Here is a 21,997-nt window from a genome sequence, read left to right on the forward strand (position 1 = left end):
CTTTTTATGAGGCCACAGTCACCCTGATACCCAAACCACACAGAGAGGTCCCCAGAAATCCACAAATATACCTCCACTATAGACTACTGGCAATGGTTGAGGGAGTGCCTGAGCTGACCATCTGGTGATCAGATGGCCGAACACTCTGTGATGATAGAACACTCATCCAGTGACTGATGGAAGCAGATGCAGAGATCCATGGCCAAACCCCAGGTGGAGCTCCAGGAGTCCAACCAGTGAAGGAGAGGAGGGATTGTATGAGCAAGAGATATCGAGACCATGACTGGAAAAAGTACAGGGACAAACCAGTAGAAACACATGAACTGTGAACCAAAAGCTGAGGAGCCCCCATGGAACTGGATCAGGCCCTCTGCCTAAGTGAGACAGTTGATGAGCTTGAACTGTTGGGAGGCCCCTGGCAGTGGGACCAGGACCTGTCCTTAGTGCATGAGGTGGCTTTTTGGAACCTAGGGCCTGTGCTGAGACACTTTGCTCAGCCTTAGTGTAGGGAGGAGGGGACTGGACCTGCCTCAACTGAATCTACCAGGCTGGGCTGACTCCCCAGGGGAGACCTTGCCTTGGAGGAGGTGGGAATGGGGGATGGATTGAAGGGGAAGGCTGGGGTATGGGAGGAGGGAGGACAGGGTAATGAATCTGTGGCTGACATGTAAAATTAAATTAATTGTAAAATAAAAATATTTATTAAAAAAGACAACTGAAGGCTATCAAGGGCATATGAACTGGAAAAGAAGGACTCAATGTATCACTATTTGCAGAGAATATGGTTGTATACATAACCAAGTCCAAAAATTCTCCCAGGGAGCCCCTAGAGCTGATAAACACCTTCAATGTAGTGGCTGATTACAAAACTACTAAAATATTCAGTAGTCCCCCTATACACAAATGATAAATGGGCTGAGAAGAAAATCAGGGCTAAAACACCCCTCATAGTATCCACAAATAATAGAAAATATCTTGGTGTAAGTCTAACCAAGTGTGAAGGTTTGAAAGAAAAAGGACCCCAAAAAGAATGGCACTATCAGGAGTTGTGCCTTGGTTGAAATAGGTGTGGTCTTGTTGGAGGAAGTGTCCCACTGTGGGGGCTGGCTTTGAGATTCCTTTTCCTCGAGCTTAGCTTTTGTGACAGATCATTTCCTGATGCCTGGAAGATGTAGGACTCTCAGCTAATTCTCAATCCCCATATCTGTCTGCACACCACCATGATGATAATGGCCTGAAGCTCTGAAATGATAAGTGAGCCACCCCAATTAATATGTTCCTCTGTAAGACTGGCCGTTGTCATGGTTTCCCTTCACAGCAATAAAAACCATAACTAAGATACCAAGCAAGTAAAAGACTTTTATGACAAGAACTTCAAGTCTTTGATGAAAGATATTGGAGAAGATATCAGAAGATGGAAAGACTCTCCCATGCTCATGGATTGGTGAGATTAACAGTAAAAATGACCATCTTACCAAAAGCAATCTACAGATTCAATGCAATCCCCATTAAAATTCTAACACTATACTCCACAGACCTATAAAGACCAACACTCAACTTCTTATGGAAAAACGAAAAACCCAAGATAACAAAGTATCCTGTATGATAAAGGAACTTCTGGAGGTTCTTGAGATCCCTGATTTCAAGCTTTACTATAGAGCTATAGTAATAAAATCCATATTGTACTGACATAAACGCAGACAGGCGGATCAATGGAAAGGTGGGGGATCAATGGAAAGGTGGGTGATCAATGGAAAAGTGGGGGATCAGTGGAAAGGTGGGGGATCAGTGGAAAAGTGGGGGATCAATGGAAAGGTGGGGGATCAGTGGAAAAGTGGGGAATCAATGGAGAGGTGGGGGATCAATGGAAAGGTGGGGGATCAATGGAAAGGTGGGGGATCAATGGAAAGGTGGGGGAAGTGGGCAGAGGGACTAGGAGCAAAGGAGGGAGGGAAACTGTGTTCAGGATGCAAAATAAATAAATAAATATACAAACCAAACAACAAAAAAGAAAACAAGAATCCCAACCAAGTCATGTCAGGATGTCCATTTCTGTGAGTGTTTGTCTTAACTGATACAGGAAGGCCCAGGCCACTGGGGGCAGCATCATTCCTAGACAGATGGTTCTTGATTGTATAAGAGAGCTAGCTAAGCATGAGCCAGGGTGGGAGACTGCAAATGAGCCAGGAAGCAGGAAGCTTCCTGCTTCATGTCCCCTCACTGCTACAATATAACACAGCCCCAGAAGGGAAATGGACTCTACTCTCTCTCCTAAACTGCTCCTTTTTAGGGCATTTTTATCACAGCAAGAGAAAGAAATATAGAACAGTCCATAGGGAAGACATGCCTGTTTGTATCAATGTGATTTGTACTCAAGAGCAAAGCTGCTCAGCACCCTCTGGGCAAAGCAAAGAGAACTTAGGATGTAGAAAGCAGTGATGGCCAGAAAGTGGATGTGCAGTTCCCTACATCAGTGTCCTTTCCTTTCCTTTTTTTTTTTTAACCATTCAGGGTTTCTCTGTGTAACTCCAGCTGTCCTGGAACTTTTTCCATAGACCAGGCTTGCCTAGATCTAAGAGATTTTTCTGCCTTTGTCTCTTGAGTGCTGGGATTAAAGACATTCACCACCATGTCCAGTTGTGTCCTGTTATTTTATTCTCAAGAAAAATGTCCTAGAACTTTGCTCTGAAGTTCCCTGAGCACAAGGCTCCTCCTGAGAATGCCTTTCCTCTGGATTCACAATACTTCCAACTTTAGCGCAGGGCTTCCAGGACAAATCTCAAACCCTGTCTAGACTGTAGATGAATTTCTAAACAGTCTTATTAAGTAAAAACTCAGAGCCAGAAATTGGGGTTAAAGCTTGAGAAAGATCAGGGAAATAGAGAAAGCCACAGCTAACATTACCTCACCAACTCTTCAGCTTCCAAATGTGAGTTACTTCCTGTCTACCCACGCCTATATGCCTTGCTGTTCTGCCATCTGATTTGCTCTCCCAGGTCTGTCACTTCCTGTCTGTCTGTCCATCACTCCAGATCTCGATGGTTAACTACTATTGGAATTTAAAGCATGTGCCACCACACCTGGCTCTATTTCCAGTGTGGCCTTGAACTCACAGAAATCCAGACAGATTCCTGCCTGCCAAGTTATAGGATTAAAGGCATGTGCTACCATTGCCTGACTTCTTTATTTACTTTTAATGGCTGTTCCAATTCCTCTGATCTCAAGGCAAGTTTTACTTATTAAAGCACAAATAAAATATCACCACACTAGACCCATCATGCAGGCCCAGCATCCCACCTGTGCTGAACATGTCAGGGAAGCTCACATTTGTCTTCTTGATACATGCTTGCTGTATCCTTAGACATTACATTGCAGTTCTCCCAGTGATTTCCCAGGGGCAACAGCAGGGCACATGCTTAATGATATGAAAATGTTTCCCTGAGCCATGACAAGCAGACTGCTTTCCATCTCTGTCTCTACTAACCTTGAGTTCCTTCCCTAGACCCTGCTCTGGCCTACTGGCTCCTTCTTTTGTCTGAGAACAACTTTCTGTATGGGGACCAGGAAGGTCCTCACCTTCCTGGCATCTCTCATAGGGGCAGGCAGGATGACCACCAGGGAATCACCTAGGCAAAGGGCAAAGGTGACCCAGGAAGATCAGTGAAGACTTGTACATACCCAACATGGAAAGCTAGAATGTTGCCTTGAAATCATCCATAGGAAGATGGAGCCCACAGTTCTTTCAAGGACACAGGTACCTCTTCTCCAACACTGGGCACTTGAAACTCCTCACAAACTGCTCCAAGACCTCTCTCTTGGATCATTAATGTGGCTGGTGACATTAGTGATTGAGGATCTATCTTCATCCCTAGTTATCACTCAGCTGGTCTTTCTTCATCTCTTGAAGACATTTCTGTCACCTTCCTGCAGGGATTAAGTAAATACAACCCTCCCAGAGCATTGAGAGTACAGGGTAGGCTGGGTATTAAGCTGGATGGATCTCTGTGTTACAAGGACACATATGCATGATGGAGGCTTCCTCTTTGGTGCTGACATACCCAAGGCAAGGACACAGCAGACATCAGCCCTGGGATGAGCCATTCTTCTCTGAGGGCATGGGGATGCTTATCAGCCTTGTTGCTCAATGTGTTGCTTGGAGGAGAAACATAAAAGGCAGTTGAGAGGGATGCAGGACAGCACTGAGAGTGGAAGGGATTGAGCAGTGCCTTGGACTCAGATCCCATCACTCACCACCCATTGGATTCTGGGAAGTGCTCCTGTCTGGGAAAAATCTCAGCCTAAAAGGAGGAAGAACAGCAGAACCTGAATTCTGTGTTCGAGCTGAGACTCTTCTCTTTAGAGGGAGGACAGCAAGTGAGTAGAGAGATGGGGGTGCCCTTGGTGTTTCTCTGCAAAGAGTGCACACCCTGGCAGTGGCTCCTGGTCACAGGTAAGTGTTTCCATTCTCTGATTGTGTGAGGAGGGGCACTCAGGGGCAGGCTGGAGTCTCCTATAGGGGACAGGATCTTGAGAGGAGACTTGAGGTTTCTGTTTGCAGTCATGGGGCAGAAGGTACAGTGAGGGACAGAGGCTCAGCAGCCTGAAGCTCTCAGAGGACAGCAGGTGATGATGGTAAGGGAAAAGGCTCAAACACTTCATAGTCACAGTGAGTTACATTGGCTGCAATGTTCTGAAGACAGCTGTTCCCAACCATGACAGTGCAACCCTCCAAGTAGAAATCAAACAGGAGAGGGCTAGTGAGATGTCTCAGTGTGTGAAGTTACGACAACCTGAAATCAGCCCTCAGCTCCTACACAGTAGAAAGAGAACAGACTCCTGCAGCCTCTACTCTGCCCTCCACATAGGTGCTGTGGCAGCACCCATACATGCACACCCTGACACATGTGCCTCCACACACACTTATGGAAAACCTCTTCATATGTGCCCAAGAAGACAGCAGCCTTCACAAATACACACATATATTTACATAAGTAAATCTCAAGTCATTTATTTTACACTTGAATATAGTTGTTGTCATAAGCTCCAAACCTAGGAACTATGAAGATACATACATGGAGACACATTTCTCCTTCCTTCCTTTTTCCCTTTATCCACTAGCGTCTGAGTCTTTTCAAGGAAAAGAACCTTCCAAAAAGGTCAGACAAACCCTGCCCTTACAAATCCCTGGTTCTGCCAGGCAGTGGTGGCTCAGGCTTTTATTCCCAACGACTGGAGGCCTAGGCAGCCAATCCCTGTGAGTTTGAGGCCAGCCTGGTCTACAGAGCAAGTTCCAGGACAGCCAAGCCAACACAGAGAAACCCTGTCTCAAAAACCTAAAACCAAAATCAAAAAACAAATGAAAAGCCCTGCTACTGGTGGACCTGATATCAGTATGTCTGAAAGATGAAGCCATGGGTTGACTAGAATCATAAAAGGGACATAGAAAGAATATCAGAAAGTGACAACTCTCCAGAGGAGGAGTTCAGAGAGTCATTGCTCCTCACACCAAATACTCTATGTGAGGAGGATAAGGGATAATGAGGGGAGAGACCAGGCAGACACCTGAGCAGAGAATTCCTAAGAGAGTAAATGACACACTCAGACGCTCTGAGTCAAAGGTTGCTCATGTCTGCAAAGGAGCATGGGCACACACCTTAATTCACATACCAAAGCTGAGTGATGATCACACCCATTTAATTATTGGTGGGTTTTCTCAGTTCCACTTCTAGCCTCCTTTTTAACCTTCTGGCACCTGTCCACCACTGCCCATGTGACCACTGAATCATTTCCACCCCAAGTGGCTGAAGGAGAAAAAGTCCTTTTCCTTGTCCGTGATCTGCCAGAGAATCTTATAGCCTTAGCCTGGTTCAAAGGACTAAGAAGTATGAAACAAGAAATTGCATGGTATACACTGCACAACAATTTAAGTGTGACAGGGCCTGTGCACAGTGGTAGAGAGACAGTGTATCGCAATGGATCCCTGACACTCGAAAAGGTCACCCAGAAGGACACAGGATACTAAACACTAAGACCATATAACATACGGGGAAAAATCATATCAGCAACATCCATGTACCTCCATGTGCATGGTAAGTAATGCATTGTGAACTCTGTGAGCTGGATGAGGTTCATTCTCTGGACACACACAGGAGACTATTCTGTGCCTACTTTCCCTATGCATCATGCCACCATGTTGGGGTTTGAACATTTAGTGTAGGACATACATGATATAGAATAATAGTTATAGATCAGAATCCTACATTTAACTTCATCTTGTACACAGGTGGATGCATGGTGGGTAATTCAGCTAAGATTATCAGCCTCTGTCTAGACTCTAGGGGGTTTTGCCAGAAAAGTTTCCTTGAGAAATTCCTGAAGGAATCAACATTGTGTTTGGTTGAGGTAAACATGGGATTCTTACAAAGATGTGAGCACCAGGATGGCCTGCCTCCAGACCTCTGTCCTAGACTCAACTCTAGGTGTCTATGAGTTTAGTAAGTGTTGGATTTTGACTTCCTGATGACAGAGACCAGAGCTCCCTAGTAGTCAAAGTCTTGTGATGTGTGGAACCAGATAGTACACCCTCATGAGAGTCTTGCTTGGGCTACATCCCTTGGCCATCTTCTTCAGAGAGTCAGCAGGGGAGCATAGCTCAACAGGTGTCCATGCCATTAAATAACTGTCCTGTTGGGCATAAGAGCCTTCACATGAAGGTCATTGTCCCCGAGGAGAGGGACTGAGGACACAATTGCCTGTCCTCTGATTCCAGCTTGGGTTATTCTCTCCTACAGGAAAATGGCTACAGGATATGCTGATCTGACAACTTCCAAGACATGAGCCATAGTTCCACTGGTGATCATCAAGGATGTCATCAGGACACATAATGAACCAGCAGAAAAGTATTTGCCTGAACCAGGATCTTACCTAGTAGCCTGGTTCTACCCCTGTTTTTACAGACTTGGAAATCATAGTCCCAACATTCTCAGACAGGCTGCTTAATGTATATGCTACACTGCCAGGAGATCATGTTCTGTTTCCCCCTTTATTTGTTTCCTTTGGGAATACATGATATCCAAGGGGAATTAATGAGGTAGAGGTTCAAGGCATCTCAGAAAGACCAAGAAGCACGTGGGCAGACCCATTACACAGCTCAGCAGAGAGGAAAAGTGAGAGCATGGTCTTGAAAATCTTGCACAGGCTGAAGGAGCTCACAGCCTTTTTCCAGTATCAGGTCACCTCCTCTCACACACCCGAGATGTGAGACTCCTGACACATCCTGGGCCTTTGGCTGACCTCTTTCAGAAACCAGTCTGAAGGTAACTCCAGAGAGAATAGATTTGTTCTTTTCCCACATTACTCACCTTGGAGAAAATTCCATCCTTCCAGAGCATTGAGAACATAGGGCAAACTGGGTGCCCAGCTGGGCTTCTTTGTCACATAGTTGTGCAGATTGTCCCTTTTTGGTGCTGACAAACCTAGGCCAGGACACATCATCCATAAATCTAATTGAGCAGTGGACACAGCTGCACAGAACTCTGGGCCTCATCTTAGTCAAATACATTAATGCCAAATTAGATGGATCTCTCTCTCCCCTTCTAGCTTTCCTTTGGAAGTGTGGGTGCCTTTCCACCTCTGGCCAACTACTATTGAATCAGTGCCACCCAGCGTTGCTGAATGGGGGAGTGTCCTTCTACACACTCACAACCCCCAGAAAATATTGTAGCCTTTGCCTGATTCAAAGGAATGACTGTGTTTAAGAACCAGGAAGTTGTCAGATATATAATAGACAGAAAATTAAGTGTGATGGGGCCTGCATACACTGGCAGAGAGATGCTGTACAGGGATGGATCCCTGCTGCTACATGTTGTCACTCAGAAAGATCCTGGATTGTACACTTTACAAATTCTGAGATCAGATATGAGAAATGAAGAAGTACGAGTGCAACTCTAGGTGGACAGTAAGTGTCTCTCTGTGACTGTTCAGTTCTGGGTGGGGCTTAGACACACAGGGCTGTCATGGCTGGCCTGGCCTCCCTTCCCTCTGCACTGTGTCCCCATGGGGAGGTTTGAGGACTTAGTGCAGAACACACTGGTAGAGATAAATAGCCATAGGTCATCTTCCATCTTCTGACTCCACCTGCATTAGGGAAGACCTTGATGGAAAGTAACTCAGCCTAAGATGTCAGAGTCAGCTCAGGCTCTTGGGGCTCTAGACCAGGGAGGCCTGAATCTTGTCATTTTTCCAAGGATGGACTAAAATGACCCAGGGGAGCATTTTCTAGTGCTTTCCTCTTACGAAGCTGGTAAGGAACAATGGTTTTAGAACATCCATATCAAACTGGGGTATTTAATAGCTCCGAATTGAGAGCATCAGAAATAAAATCCAGGAACTGGTTCAGAGACCATGGAGGAGTGCTTCCTATTGATTTGCACTTCATGCTTGCTCAACCAGCTCTCTTACATCACCCAGGACTCCTAGCCCAGGGCTTGAACTGCCTGCATTGATCCAAATTCTTTTGTATCAATTCCAAATTTAAAAATATGTGCTATAGATTTGCCAATGGGCCAATCTGGTGTTTGCATTTTCAACTGAGTCCTTGTCTTGAAAAATGACTATAGCTTGTTTCAAGTTGACATAAAACCAGCCAGCCTATTACCCAAGCCTTTTAAAGACCTGAGCCTGCCTTGAAGATGAGACTGCTCCCAGCCACCACACTAAGGGCTAATTGACAGAGCAGCAAGGGTATCTATTAGGTGAAGTCAGAGGTTGAGTGTTGCCTCAAAGGAAACTGAAGAAAAAACCTAGAAAGCAAAGGTTCCAGGCCTGGTGAGTTCAGGGTAGGCATCATCTCAAACCCCCATGTGCATGGGTGTGTTTAGTGTCTGACTGAGGCCAGTGAGGGAGCAGCCATGTAGACACTCAAGGGGTCAGTTCCATGTAGAGGACATGATGCCTTCAGGGGCACTGTTGGAAAGGAGGAGGTCATGTTTCTGCCTTTCATTAAGTGGGGTAGACACACACACAGACATGCTCCTCTAGGCTGAGTAATGAATCCATCTGCTCAGGATGGAGGTCATCATCTTTTCATCAAGCACAATGATCCCCATGTGACAGCTTTTTTTTTTCTTTTCCATTCCAGCCTCCCTTTCTCTGTGTTGTAACCCTCTCACTTCTTCACAACTCATGATCCAACCGGTGCCTCAGTATCCTGCTGAAGGGGAAGGTGTACTTCTCTAAGTTCATAATCTTCCCGAAGATCTACTAGCTTTTTCCTGGTACAAATCAATATATAGGTCCCAGGTCCTTAAAATTGTCAAATACAGCAAATCACGTATGCTGCTGTCTCCTGAGAACTTGCACACAGAGAAAGAGTGATGGTGTGCAATAATGTATCCCTGATGCTTGAGGATGTCACTGAGAAAGATGCAGGTATGTACACACTTGCAGTTTTAAACAAAGATTTCAAAATAGAAGAATCATATGTGCAATTTAATTTAAAGAGTAAGTGACTCTCTATGGTCTCTAGCTGCTGAGTGTGATCTATCCTACTTCATACACTAAACTGTCAGGATTGGGCTGTATCAGATCTCTCCCTCACTGCATTGTGTCCCCCCACTGGGGTTTGGGCACTCAATGCAGGAAATACAAGTGTAGATAAACAACAATAGATTAGAATCCCTCACCTTTCTTTGCCTGAAGAAAGGAGGACCAGTCCTGGGTAAACTCAGCTTCGAAATGTCAGCCTCAGTGCAGACCCTTGGAGCATTAACCATGCACATGTCCGCAGAAAGACTGTGTGGGTGTCAGGCATGGTTGAGGAAGCCATGGGGTCCTCACTGAATGCACTAGGAAACTCTGACTCCAAATCTTTGCCCCAGGCTGGGCTCAAGGTGGCATTGGGGAGCTTTTTCTGACTTTGTTTAGATTTCCTGTCAGAGCTGACAGGGAACAAGGCTTTACTGTCCAAGACCTACAGAGTGTGGAACCAGCTGTACACTGCTGTGACATCTGCAGTTCATAGGTCACGTAGGCATCTTTTTCTCCTGAGTCTCAGTGGACAGGTTTCTGGGCCATTAGCATATCATTCTGCTGGGCTTATTAGACTTTACAGGAAGGTCAAGGTACCAAGGGAAGAAAAAGAGGAGGTAGATACTCCAGATTCCCCCTTCACCTCAGGGTAAATAGTAACAGATGCTGGTGATGTGAGCAGTTCCCCCATCCCAACTTCAGACGATTGCTCATAACTAAGCTTAACTCATGGACATGGCAATGACCATTCACTGTGTGTCCTATTACAGGGAAAATGAGACACCTATTACAGGGAAAATGAGACACAAGAAACAGTGTCTGAATCAGTGCCACACAGTCCCTGGGTGGCAGTTCCAAAGCACAAGATATGTCTATAGTCACAGTTCCAAATTCTTCACCTTGGAAGCTTTATTAAGTATGAACTAAATATGGCCTAGTTGAACTCTCTGGAGTCCTGTTATTTGGTACCCTCTCTGTTTCGTCAGAGTATGTGATGCAGCCCTTTGGGCGAATCACTGACACCACAGTTGCAGGACGCAGATCTGTGACCTTCTCCTGCATCTCACCCGACACTGATATCTGTATCCATTGGATCTTCAATAACCGGAGTCTGAAGATCACAGAAAGGATGACTCTGTCCCCGACAAAATGTGGACTCAGAATAGATCCCGTCAGGGGTGAGGAAGCTGGAGAGTATCAGTGTGAGGTCTCCAACCGATTCCATTTGAAGACCAGTCTTCCACCTCTCATCCAGCAGAGTTGGGGCATTTCTTTATTGATGGGGTACAAAATTACGTGGTGAAATTGATTAGTTACTACTCATGCACATCCAGGATGGAGACTCGCACCTAGGGAAGGCCAGGATTTAAAGTGAGGTTGTCTTAAAAGGAAAATAAAGACATCAATATGGTAAACAAAAATTCAAAGACCTTAAGAGCTGAGGTTGTGGTTCAAATATATAGCAATCCCTCAGAATCCATGGGATCTAATTTCAGGAGCCTTCATACTTTTGGATGCTCTGAGTCTGCTGTCACAATGGTGCATTGTTTGCATAGAGAAAAACATCCTTTCATATATTCAAATTCATTCCCTGTTTAACTAATTCACCTAGGCCCAATGCTGCCTGCGTGCCATCATCCATGTGAAGTGAGGAAGAGTAACAGAAGAAGGGTCTGCCCATGTTTTCCCAGTCATGTTTGGTTCTATCTTGAATTTCTGGGCTGATCAGCCTCTGGTTCCTGGCCATTCAGGCAGTGTCAGGTCTAGTCTCCCTATCATGGCATGGGCTTTAATTTGGACCTGTCATTGGTTGGCCACTGTCACAAGTTCTGTTCCACCATTACCCCAGGACACCTTACAAGAAAGACAGATTATAGGTCAAAGGCTTTGTTGTCCCAGTCCCACTGCTAAAAATCTTCTGTGGTTATAGAAGATGACTGCTTCATGCTATCTATCCCTCACTACTAGATGTGTTTACTATGGTCATTCTTATGGATTCCAGGGAGTTTCCACTGTAGTAGTTTTCCACATTGCTCCCCAAATGCCCCCACCATTCCAGTCACTTCTCCAAGTCCTCTCTCCTTCCATTCTACCTTCCCCCATCTGTTTTCCCCTGTTCCCATCCCCGCTGCCCCAAGCCCATCCACAAAATCTATTCTATTTCTTCTTCCCAGGGAGATACATGGGTCCCACTTGAGTCCTCCTTGTTACTTAGCTTCTCTATGCCTGTGACAAAGCAGGACATCTAATTGTCTGTGTGCAATATTAGTTTATAGAAGTAGAGCTCAGATAAGTTTTTTGTTCAATAGTTCTAGAAACTTCTGTAGAATCTTTGGGATTTTTCCAAAAATAAGTTAACGTCATCTGCAGGTCTATTTTACAGCCAATTAACTTGCCAGATTTCATTTATTTGTGTTGCCACAAACAAAGGACATCTACGAGAATACTGAAGAAAATGGCCTTCAAAGCATCATTGTGTTGATTCTGGTCTTACAGGGAAAACTGCCAATGTCCCCACTGAGTACTGAGTTGGCTGTGGTTTTTCACATGTGCCCTGCTGCACTGGCCTCTTTCTACACCTAGTTTGTCAGTTTTCATCATTAAAAATTGTTTGTTGGCATGGAGAGATGGCTCAGAGGTTGAGAGCACTGGCTATTCTTCCAGAGGTCCTGAGTTCAATTGCCAGCAACCACATGGTGGCTCACAACCACTTGCAATGAGATCTGGTTCCCTCTTCTGGCCTGCAGGGACATATTCAGGCAGAACACTATATACATAATAAATAAATAAACCTTTAAAAAATTGTTCACTTTTATCAAACTTCTTTATTGATTTAATCTTATGAATTATAAACGGAATCAGTTTTGTGTTTCTTCATGCTTCCACCTCTGTGGGCCCTGGGTATCTAGGTCTTTGCTTCTTGTAAATCACTCTACAGTTCCCCATCACTATTGAGTAGGCATGGAAATTTTAGTAATCTAAAAAATGGACAGTAAGTTCTCAAATTTTACTTCTAACGTTAGTAAGGTTACTCTTTTTGAATCCAGTTAATCAATTAAAGTTTGCCAATGCCATTAATCACTTTGAAGAATGAACTTTTTCTTTCATTAAAAATAGATTCTTTTCTCGTACAATATATGTTGTTTATAGTTTCCCCTCTCTCAACCCTTCCCAGTTTCTCCCCACACTCCCTACCATGGAGATCCACTCCCCCCCCCCCCCCGCTCCATTAGAGAAGAACAGGGCTCTAAGAGACAACAATTAAACATGCCAAAATAAAATATAATGCGATGGAACAAAACCTATCACATTGATATTGGACCCTACAACCCGACAGGAGCAAAGGAGTCCCAAGAGCAGATACAAGAGTCAGAGACCCACTTGTTCTCAGAGTCAGGATTCTCATAGAAATACTAAGGTAATAGCTATAACATGTACAGAAGACCTGGTGTCAACTCATGTAGCCCTGTGCATGTTGATTCAGTCTGTGAGTTCATATGTGCCTTGCTTAGTTGATTCACAGGGCCTTGTTCTCCTGGTGTGCTCCCTTCCCTCTGGCTCTTACACTCTTTCTGCCCCCTCTTCTGAGGGGTTCCTGCACTTCTTAGGGTATAGATTTGATAGAGGCATCCAATTTAGACTGCCCACTTTGTAAGTGTTACAGCTCTGGAGAAAAGGGTATCCTGGCTGTCTGAAGCAAGGCAATAACTGTAGGTGTTACAGATCTGAAGAGAATGTTATTCTGGCTGCTGGGAGCCATGGAATACCTGTAAGTGTTATTACAGCTCTGGAGAGAAAGTTATCTTGGACAATGAAAACCAGGAGATACCTACATCTCTGAAGGGAAAAGCATCTTGGTCATCAGAAGCCAGGACATTCCTACAGCTCTGTTCTAGTGCGGCATGGTTTCCCTGCAGAAATGTAGCAGTTCTGTTCCTCTCTAGAAAAGCCTTTACAGCTCCGCTCTGCTAAGGGAGATTCCCTGAAGAGATGTAGCAGTTCTGCTCCTGCAAAAGTCATTACTTCTCTGCCCCGCTTCACTCATTAGAAAGAAAGTCATCACCCTAACATCATTCAAGAGATTTATTGGTAGGGAGGAATCCAGGAGAGTGGCTGCCTCTGTGAGGGTGGAAGAGGCAGCTTCACACTGAATGGGTACTGGGCTTATACAGGGTTAGGGGCAGAGTTTTTCCAGAGTGAAAAGTTTCAGGGTGGGAATTGATTGGATTTCAATACCTGAGTTTGGACAAGCTCAGAAATTGGCTGGATTTTTGTGCTCAGGGATTGCTTGGTTTTCATGCTCAACTGTTCAGGGCCAGGGTGTATTTCTTTGACTCTTTCTTTCACTGGCCCTTTTGAACCTTTTGGCTCTGGTTTCAGGGCCAGGGTATGTTTCTTTGACTGGCCCTTTTACTCTACACACATGGTTTCTGTTGTGGGTGTCTGCATCTGTTTTCTTCCCATCTGCTGCCAGAGGAAACCTCTCTGATGATGACTGGATAAGGAAATGGTCCATGAGTTTAGCAGAATCTGTATCCGATGCAGAACCCTCCTCTCTGAGGACTAGACCTCATAGAAGATTCCATGCAAGCTGGTGACAATGGAAAACAATTGATTTTTCTATCCAGTTTTTTCATTATTTTTATGTAAAAGTTTTTTTTTTCATTTTTGTATACCAACCACAGTTTCCCTCCCTCCTCTCTTACTCTCCCCTCATCTCCCCCTCACCTCACCCCATCCACTATAGAGAGAGAAAAGCCTCCCATGGGGTCTCTTATGTATACTATCATATCATCTGCAAATAGTGAAAGTTTGACTTCTTCCTGTCTATTTTGTATCCTCTTGATCTCCTATTGTTGTTTTATTGCTCTAGCTAAAACTTCTATTACTATGTTGAATATGTATGGGGAGAGTGGAAAGCCTTGTCTTGTTCCTGGTTTTAGTGATACTGCTTTGAGTTTCTGTTTGTTTTGTTTGATGTTGGCTGTGGACTTGCTGTAAAATGCCTTTATTATGTTTAGATATGTATCTTGTATCCTTGATTCCTTTATGACCTTTATAATGAAGGGGTGTTGGATTTTGTGAAAGGACTTTTAGCATCTAATGAGATGATCATTTGGTTTTTTTCTTTCTGACAGATTTTCCTATGTTGAATTATCTTCATCTCTGGGATGAAGCCTCCTTCATCATGGTTGATGATTTTTTTCATGGTTTCTTGCTGTGGATATCACGCTGTATAAATAAAATGCTGTTTGGCCAGTGGCCAGGCAGGAAGTATAGGCGGGACAAGAGAGAAGAGAATTCTGGGAAGTGGAAGGCTGGGGCAGGGAGAGACACTGCCAGCCACCGCCATGACAGAAAAGACATAAGGTACTGGTAAGTTACGAGCCACGTGGCAAAGTATAGATTAACAGAAATGGGTTAATTTAAGATAGAAGAAGTAGATAACAAAAAGCCTTCCACAGCCATACAGTTTGTAAGCAATATAAGTTTCGGTGTGTTTACTTGGTTGGGTCTGAGCGACTGTGGGACTGGCGGGTAAGAGAGATTTGTCCTGACTGGGCCAGGCAGGAAAACTCTAACTACAGTTTCTTGGATTCAGTTTGCCAGTATTTTATTGAGTATTTTTGCACCAACGCTCATGAGGGAGACTGGTTTGTAATTATCTTTCTTTGTTGCATCTTTGTGTGGTTTGTGTATCAGGGTAACTGTAGCCCTCATAAAAAGTTTGGACATGTTCTTTCTATTTCTTTTGTGTGGAACAATTTGAGGAATATTGGTATTAGTTCTTCTTTGAAATTCTGGTAGAATTCTTCAATGAAACCATTGTGTCCCTGGGTTTTTTTTTTTTTTTTTTTGGTTTAGAAATTTTTAACAACTGCTTCTATTTCTTTAGGTTTTATAGGTCTATTTAAATTGTTTATCTGGTCTTGATTTAACCTGAATATGTGGTGCCTATCAAGATAATTGCTCATTTCTTTTAGATTTTCCAATTTTGTGGAGTACAGGTTTTTGAAATGTGACCTGATGATTCTCTGGATTTCCTCATTGTCTATTGTTAAATCTCCTTTTTCATTTCTGGTTTTGCTAATTTGGATATTCTCTCTCTTCCTTTTGGTTGGTCTGGATAAGGGCTTGTCTATCTTGTTGATTTTCTCAAAGAACCATTTTTTTGTTTCATTGATTCTTTGAATTGTTCTCTTTGTTTCTATTTTATTCATTTCAGCCCTCAATTTGATTATATCTTAGCATCTCTTCTTCCTGGGTGAGTTTGCTCCTTTTTGTTTTAGAGTTTTCAAGTGTACTGGTAAGTTACTAGTGTGAGATTTCTCCACATTCTTTTTGCAGTCATTTAGTGCTATGAACTTTCATTTTAGTACACCTTTCATAGTATCCTATAAGTTTGGGTATGTAGTAAACTCATTTTTATTGATCTCTAGGATGTCTTTCATTTCTTTCTTCTTTGACCCAGTGGTGATTCAGTTGAGCATTATTCAGTTTCCTTGAGTTTGTAGGCTGTCTGTAATTTGTGTTGTTGAATTCTAACTTTAAGCCATGATGGTCCAATAAAATACAGGAGGTTATACCATTTTTTTTTGCATACGTTGAGAATTGCTTTGTGACAAAGAACATGGTCAGTTTTAGGGAAGATTCCATGGAGTGCTGAGAAGAATGTATATCTTTTGTGTTAGGGTAGAATTTTCTGTAGATGTCTATTAAGTCCATTTGAATCATAACATCTGTTAGTTCCCTTATTTATCTGTTAAGTTTCTGTTTGGCAGACTGACCACTGATGAGAGTGGGGGGTTGAAGTCTCTCACTATTAGTGTGTGGGGTTTGATGCATGATTTAAGCTATAATAATGTTTCTTTTACATATGTGGGTGCCCTTGTGTTTGGAGCATAGATGTTAAGAGTTGAGACTTCATCTTGGTGTGTCTTTCCTGTGATGAATATATAATGTCCTTCTTGATCTCTTTAAGTTTGAAGTCTATTTTGTTAGATATTAGCACAGCTACACCAGCTTGATTCTTAAGTCCATTTGATTGGTAAGACTTTTCCCAACTCTTCTGAGATAATGTCTGTCTTTGAAGTTGAGGTGTGTTTCTTATTTTCAGCAGAAGGGTTGATTCTGTTCTCATATCCATTCTGTTAGCCTGTGTCCATTGATATTGAGGGATATTAGTGTTTAGTGATTGGTAATTCCTGTTATTTGGTGGTAGTGTGTTTGAGTTTCCCTTCTTGGGATTTGTTGGTACAGAATTATCTATTGCCTGTGTTTTTGTGGGTGCATCTAACTTCCTTGGATTGGATTTTTCCTTCTAGTATTTTCTGTAGGGCTGGATTTGTGGTTAGGTACTTTTAAAATCTGGTTTTTTCATGGAATATCTTGTGCTGGCATTCATGGCTTCCTAATGTCTTCAGAAAGTCTCTCCAGGACCTTCTTGCTTTTAGAGTCTCCATTGAGCAGTTGGGTGTTATTCTGATGCATCTGCCTTTATATGTTACTTGGCATTCTTCCTTTGCATCTCCTAATGTACTTTCTTTATTCTGTATATTTAGTGCTTTGATTATTATGTGGCAAGGGGACTTTTTTGGGGATGTCCAGTCTATTTGGTGTTCTGTAAGCTTCTTGTACCTTCATAGGCTTTTCGTTCTTTGGGTTGGGAAAGTTTTCTTCTATGATTTTGTGGAATATGTTTTCTGTGCCTTTGAGCTGGGATTTATCTTCTTCTTCTATCACTATTATTCTTAGGTTTGGCCTTGCCATGGTGACTCAGATTTCCTGGACATTTTGTGTTATGATTTTGTTGCCTTTAATGCTTTCTTTGACCAATGAATCTATTTTTTTTTATCATAACTTCAATGTTAGATATTCTTTTCCATCTTTTGTATTCTGTTGGTTATCTGAGTTCCTGTTTGTTTACCCAGATTTTTTATTTCCAAAATTCTCTTAGTTTTTTGTCTTCTTTATGGCCTCTCTTTCAATTTTCGTGTTTTGAACTGTTTCCTTCACCTGTTTGATTGCTTTTTCATGGTTTTCTTGACTTTCTTTAAGGGATTTATTTTCTTCCATTTTTTAATTTACCTTTTCCTCAATTTCCATAGGGGATTTTTTTCATTTCCTACTTAAAGGCCTCTATCATCTTTATACAGTAATTTTTAAAGAAGTTTTCTTCTGCTTCTCCTACAATGGGATGTTCAGGTCTTACTGTTGTCAAAGGCTCTGGAGGTGGCATGTTGTTCTGTGTGTTGTTGAATGGTGATGGGAAGACCTGTCCATAGGAGCCTTGTCTGCTGGCCAGCAACTGAAGCTGCAGTTGGTGGGGGTGGGGCATGAGCTTTGCCCTGGGGCCTAGGGCCTAGTAACTGGGATGAATGGCTGGAAGAACAGTCACTCACGTCTTTGTTCAATAAGAGCTGGCATAGTCTGTGTTCAAGGAGTTGCTGAAGTCTTGGGGGATGGGTGGGTTTAGGGGATGGAGTGGGGATGGTTGATTACAGGGTTTGATGGGTGGTGGTAGTGGGAAGGCCTTCCCACAGGATTCTTGCCTTCTGGCCTGCAACTGGGGCTGCAATGTGTGGGGTTAAGGAGCATGGGTGATGCCAAATATAGCCAAAAATGGATGCTGTAGTGGTATGTATAAGAATGTCCCCCATTGACTCACATGTTTGAATGCTTGCCCCATAAAGAGTTGCATTCTAGGAGGTGTGGCCTTGTTTGGATAGATGTGGCCTTATTGGAGGAAGTTTGTCACTGTGGATGTGGGCTTTGAGGTCTCATATGGTCAAGCTACTCCCAGTGTAGCACACAATCTACTTCTGCTGCTGAGGATCAAGATGTGCAACTCTCAGCTCCTTCTCCAGCTCCATGCCTGCCTGCCTGTTCCCAGGATTTTTGCCATGACAATAGTGGACTAAACCTCTGAAACTGTAAGCCAGCCCCAACTAAATGTTTCCCTTTAAATAGTTGTCATGGCCACAGTCTCTCTCTCTCTCTCTCTCTCTCTCTCTCTCTCTCTCTCTCTTTGGTTTTTTGAGACAGGGTTTCTCTGTGTAGCTTTGTGCCTTTCCTGGAACTCACTTGGTAGCCCAGGCTGGCCTCAAACTCACAGAGATCCGCCTGGCTCTGCCTCCCAAGTGCTGGGATTAAAGGTGTGCGCCACCACCACCTGGCCACAGTGTCTCTTTATAGCAATAAAAATCTAACTAAGATAGACACCGTAAGGTGTCCAGTCCTACCTTATTTATCTATAACACAACCCCCCCACACACACACACCTTGTTTGAGGCTCAGGGTATATCTCAGAAAAGGATTGGAAATACTGTAAAAGGTAGAAGATTAGGATGTCTCCTGTGATATTGTGTCTTCTATATATTATGGGGAAGCTGCACCCAAGAAATTTCAACGATATGGCTTGTAGTCAGAAGTTTTCCTGTGTCCCACCTGGCCAGTGGGAGGGGCAATTCTCTCCCACTTGGCTCCCCCAAGTAAACACACAGAGGTTTAATATTACTTATAACAGCTTGGCCATAGCTCAGGCTCATTACTGACTAGCTCTTACACTTAAATTAACCCATAATTCTTATCTATGTTTAGCCATGTGGCTTGGTACCTTTTCTCAGTTCTACCTTGTCATCTTGCTTCCTCTGTATCTGGCTGGTGACTCCTGACTCTTCCTCGTCTCAGAATTTTCCTCATCTGTTTGCCCCTCCTATACTTCTTGCCTGGGTACTGGCCAATCAGTGTTTTATTAAACACTGTGTACAAAAGCATTATCTCACAACATTTCCCATTTTCTGTCTAATCAAAATGGAAGGTTTTAAATTTAACATAGTAAATTTACATACAATAGAGCAGTTATCAAGCAAGAATTACAGTTACAATATCTAGTCTATCTGTATTTGGCAAAATTAAAGAAAATATTCTACCATCTATTCTATATTTGGAAGTCTAAAGTTTCATATATAATTTATCTTTTATCATAAACAAGGAAAATTATAACTATTTAGTCTTCAACTATATTAAAAACCCCAGAAGGATATAATATTACCTAAGTAAACAGGAAGAGCATTGTAAGCAATTTCCAAATATCTAGAATGACAGAGACAGCTGGCTACCTGAACAGTCATCCAAAGTTCCTCTGTAATGTTGGGGCATCCTTCTTCAGCCTATAGGCCTAGAGTCTCTCTGTTGCTTCTGTTTGTGTCCTGTAGAATGTCTGGCAGTTTCTTCTGCAAAGCAGGAATCTGAAGAACCGTCTTGCTTTGCAAAGTTCAGTGGTCACCTTCCTAATGGTCCTGCATGTCCAGTTTATATAACATCCTGTCAAGCAGTCCAGGCAAGAGCAGTTTCTTGCCCAAATGGCCATTTTGTGTCAAGAAGAAGATAAACTCCATATAGAGTGTCTTTGATGCCCATCTTTCTCTTTGAAGTAAATTGGTGCTGCCAGGAGCAGACATGTCTCACTGTCCAGAAAGTCTATGTTTTAAAAACATTTAAAATGCCATATTCTGTAGGTCTTTGAAGTGTTTGGAGATTACGTACCTAATTGAAATATATATAAAACTTACCTAACATGACTATAAGTTTGACTCTCATAGAAGACTAATTATTAATCTGTATTTCTTAATTATTCATTACAATTTAAATGAGTTACATAAGCATAATACCTTAAACAAGAGTAGAAATATACATACAGTATAACAAAATTAACTAATTTGTATCAATAAACTAAAATCCATAGCAATGTAAAACATTTTTTTTTTGGTTTTTTGAGACAGTGTTTCTCTATAGCTTTTGGAGCCTGTCCTGGACTAGCTCTGTAGACCAGGCTGGCCTTGAACTCACAGAGATCCACCTGCCTCTGCCTCCTGAGTGCTGGGATTACAGGCATGCGCCACCACCACCTGGCTATAAAACATTTTTAAACAAGTTGCTGCTTTTTAAAAGTAGATTCAATAATCTACCCTTTCATCCTATCATATCCATATCCTTCATTTCTATATCATATCCCCCTTTCTTCTTTTAGGAAGAAATTGACTATGACCAATAACAATTTGTAACCAACAATCTAAACAAAGACAAACATCGATAATCCATTTTGGGGGGAATGTGAGTGTAGTTTTCTAGGCTGATTCCTGAAGGTAGGGGACACTGGTAGTCTTACGGGAAGCCTGAGAAAATTTGAAATAATGGCCAAGTTCTGAGAAGACTGACTATAATCTTTGTTGATAGGTACCATCTGTTAAAGAGGTCTGGCTTGATCAAATCTGGTCCATCTTAACCTGGAACAAATCTATAGGTCCCCATCATCTGTGGAAACAAAAGCAGAACCTTTTCTAAAGCAAGATATCCTTATACATAAATTTTGAAATCATGATAACTTTAAAATATATATATTGGTTTAACTTTAGCAGCCTTTACAATCTAATGTCTTTCTTCAGTTAAAAAAATCCCAAAGACAATATAATCCAGACTCTCTGTGTAATTTCCATCTTTATGTGGCTTATTTTTTATATTACATTTACCGTCTCTTTAAAGACTTTATTTCTTAAAACTATTTCTTTATATAATAGTCTATACTCATTTGCTTCTCTCTTCCAAGCCTATGTAAATTTTTACACACACTGTAAACCATTTAAATTCTTATTCCATCTGAATCTGCCTTATTGTGAATCTGTTGCTTTAAACTGCAGCATTACTAGGACTGAAAAGACAGCCTTGGCTGCTGACTCCACCCACCTCAGATTCCCAATATGCTGGAGGTAATAATTCACCCCCAGCTCTGGGAGCAATGCTCTCTGCTGACTCTGAGAGGCAGTGGGTCCATGCCTCCATCCGGAAGCCTGTAGCACAGAAACCTCTTTTTGTGTGCTAGCAAAAGCTAAATCCACCATGAAGTGCTCTATGTGACTTGGAGACGCCACGGTGTACTGTGGTGGGAATCTGCTATGCTGCTTAGCTTGTGGTGGCTGGCTGCCAGCTCCACATCACAGGCAGCTGTTAGGAGACGCTGCTGCTAAAGTGAGACTTGAGACTAGGAAGCTCAGTGTGGCTCCATTTCTATGCCTTCAGAATCATTAAGCTTTCTTAGGTCTATACGGATCAGTGCCCAATGGTGAGTGCCAAATGTAGCCAGAATTTTCCCTGTGTCCCACCCAGACAGCGGTCAGGACAAATCTCTCCCACTTGTGTCCCCCAAGTAAAAACACAGAGGCTTAATATTATTCATAACTGCTTGGCCATTAGCTCAGGCTTACTACTGACAAACTTCTACACTTAAATTAACCCATAATTCTTATCTATGTTTAGCTGTGTGGCTTGATACCTTTTCTCAGTTCTACCTTGTCATCTTACTTCCTCTGTGTCTGGCTGGTGAGTGTCAGTGGACAGGTACCAGGATGTAAGCCAACTCTTCTGATGGGAGACTTCACAGGAAGGTCAGGATCCCCAAGGGCAGGGACAG

This window comes from Onychomys torridus, unplaced genomic scaffold (assembly GCF_903995425.1).
Source record: "Onychomys torridus unplaced genomic scaffold, mOncTor1.1, whole genome shotgun sequence".
Classification (NCBI taxonomy): Eukaryota; Metazoa; Chordata; class Mammalia; order Rodentia; family Cricetidae; genus Onychomys; species Onychomys torridus.